This window comes from Branchiostoma belcheri, unplaced genomic scaffold (assembly GCF_001625305.1).
Source record: "Branchiostoma belcheri isolate BF01 breed outbred unplaced genomic scaffold, Haploidv18h27 scaffold173, whole genome shotgun sequence".
Classification (NCBI taxonomy): domain Eukaryota; kingdom Metazoa; phylum Chordata; class Leptocardii; order Amphioxiformes; family Branchiostomatidae; genus Branchiostoma; species Branchiostoma belcheri.
In genome coordinates this window covers 467,629-470,687 of record NW_017803191.1, presented here as the reverse complement: position 1 = coordinate 470,687, position 3,059 = coordinate 467,629, and the positions used below count along the sequence as shown (strand labels likewise).

The 3,059-nt window shown below is 37.0% G+C and overlaps 1 long non-coding RNA gene across 1 annotated transcript in view; it reads right to left on the bottom strand.

Annotated features, from left to right (window-relative positions):
* Positions 1 to 932: 932 nt before the first annotated feature.
* The window catches only part of LOC109466989, a 5,988-nt gene continuing 3,861 nt past the window's right edge, over positions 933 to 3,059 (bottom strand). Inside the window, exon 3 of the long non-coding RNA XR_002140057.1 lies at positions 933 to 2,147. This is a non-coding gene — a long non-coding RNA (uncharacterized LOC109466989). The remainder of the gene's footprint in view (positions 2,148 to 3,059) is intronic.

The following is a 3,059-nucleotide window of genomic DNA, read 5'->3' as shown; positions in this document are numbered from 1 at the left end:
TCCAGTATGGCTGTATTTATACTAGTATGAAAGTTGTTCATTTGATATAACAAAGTTGTTTAGCTTGTGTAGCTTTCCACATACACGGCACCACAGGATAAAAACATATGATCCTTTTTCAGCATTGAGCAATCAAGTGTGAGTTAAGGCTTGCCAAATGCTGAGATAGAGTAATGTTGCTTTGATATTTTATGGATCACACAGAACACATATCTTTGTACAATGTTGCTCTGCTGAAAGGTGTCTCAGATGACTTGTAATATCTTTGAAGTTTGTTTTAGCATTGTATGATAAAAGCTGTAGTTTTGGTATTTGTTTCAAAAGTAGACTTGCTTTTTATATTTTGGTTAATGGCAGATACCAGACTGAGCTTGTCATACCCCATTTATTTTTTTCACATTGTTGTAGAACTCGAACAAAATGTCCTTTTTGATGTAAGTGGTCCAAAATATAACGGTGACAACAGGAATCGTATCAAACTGTTAGATCACACCAATTTGATTTATTGGTTGTTGGATTGTTGTAAATTATTTGAACATACAACTGAAGATATGGTACATGCAAAGAAACAATTTAAATTGGTGTGATCTCATGGTGGATTTTACAACTTAAACAATGTCCAGTGTCACTTCTGGTTGAATTTGATATTACCAACATTGAGTCAATAGTGACTTTGCATATAGAATGTTGCTAGTTGGTAACATTCCAATGCAGTTTTTGTGGATTGATGTGTACAGTTTACTACTTTTGTAATATGCAATAAAGTGAGATACCCTGGTGGTCATATGGCAAATACTAGTTGTGAGTAGTTCTTCGTGTGTGTGTGTGTGTGTGTGTGTGTGTGTGTCTGTGTGTCTGTGTGTGTCGGTGTGTGTGTCGGTCTGTGTGTCTGTGTGTGTGTGTGTCTGTGTGTGTGTGTGTGTGTATGCATGATTAAGGCAAAACCAAAAACAGTACAGGCACAAAAATTGGAATCATAACATGAGCTTTCTTCGAACAACCCCGCCCTGCAACAAGGATCCTAAATTGTGCAATGTAGAACATTTCACTGTTGAAGCGGAACGTAAGTCAACACAGTATCTACTTGGAGGAGATAGAGATGTTAACTGCTATGTTAGCTAAAAGACCCGGTGCAAGATATTTCACTCACTTCGTATCACATTTCAACATTAACTAAAATCTATAAGATCATAGTGGACAGTTTCTTTCCACCATATCCATACAGAGAACATAGAGTACATTGCTTCTTAGTAGCAAAAACAAGCATACAGAGGAGATTTTTTCCCCAAAACTTTTTGGTACTCATCTTCAGTTTTTTTTGTTATCAACAAATTTCACTTTCAGAAGTGTTGTTGCAGTACCTTCTCTTATCAATTATTCTGTGAAGTATGGCAAGACCTTTATCCCAGTCCTATTTTCATGAGATAGAGATGCCTCCTTGTGGTCTACTGAAGAGTTGCAATCTACTAGTCTGCATGGTCTATTTTGAGAAAGAATACTTGCAGATCTTCAGTACAATGAACAATGTACAAAACCTAGTATGTTCTTCCAACACTGGCACTTCCTGTGTATTCTAACAATTGTAAATAATTTGCCCACAAGAGGGCAATATATTTCTATTAGCAACTAATTCAAGTCAAATAACAGTTTCAAGTGACATAAAAAAACATGAGATTTCAAAAAGTCAAAATGACTGCCACATCTATAGTAAACAGTATAATATTCAATACATGTACAATGTGTTCACAACTCAATGGGAACAACTCATCTATCTTCAACATCAGTATAACATATCAAGGGATCTTTTTTCTATTCTCAGCATTAACATTTTTCAGCCAAACGATGGGGCAAAGGGGAATCTAAACACAAGACCTGACAAAAGGAGGTTACAATGTCCCCAAGTTAGCCTTTCCAGCCAACTTCACAAGAAATTAACACGATAACTCCATCAGGTGTTTTACATAACTACTATGCCAAAAGTAACATTGTTCAGCCTCACCACATAGAGCAATGTGTGGAGCTCTACTCTTTAGGTTTGTTGTAGGGGTGAAGTTTTTGGACCCTCTGCCTGCGAGACAGACCAACTCGGATTGGTCGAGAACACGTCTTCAAAGGTGACACACCGAAGACACCGCATGATGATGTATCTGTGAAAAGAAAGAGGTATTTTATCATCATTAAGTATCTCAAGCTATCTAATGCAGATTGGAATTATATAGCTAACATTTATCACAGTTGAAGTCCATCATTTTGATATAATAGTAGCAGAGGGTCCATTGCAAGGCCACAATAAATAACCCTTGACTTAACAAATCACTTTTATCACTGACTATAAAATAGCATCAAGTCAAATGATGATGAACAGTCCTAAACAAACCCTTATATAGGATATCTCATTGTGCCATTTTTGTTGCACAATATATATAGATTCATTCCTCTTAGATAATATCTTAAGAGTTATTCACATATGCAAACAATAAATAGAGAGATCATATTGATCTGTCTTTTAACATAGACAGTTCATAACAGAGAGACAATATTTCCTTTGGTGCACCTTTTCTATTGGGAAATCATGTGCACTTTGGTCACATTGATTGCTGTCACTGTCTATTGTATGTAGAGCTTTCTACACAGACCGACTCACAACTTCTCCAAAAAGACCTGAACACCCTGGAAGAATGGCAAAGCAAATGGCTCATGCAGTTTAATCCCGAAAAATGCTACATTATGCACATAACAAACAAACGAACACCACATGCAACTAGCTACCAGTTTTGTGGTCAGGCTTTAGCAACCACAAAAATCCATCCGTATCTGGGCGTCACGCTGACAAGCGGACTGAAGTGGGGTGCACATGTTAATAATATCACAACTAAGGCGAAACAGACATTGGGAGTGATTAAACGTAATCTGTGGGCATGTCCAACTAGAGTAAAATCACTTGCATACACGTCACTTGTAAGACCGAACCTAGAATACGCTGCGACAGTATGGGATCCATATACAAAGAAAGACAAAGACAAATTGGAAAGGGTACAGAATCAAGCTGCAAGATTCTT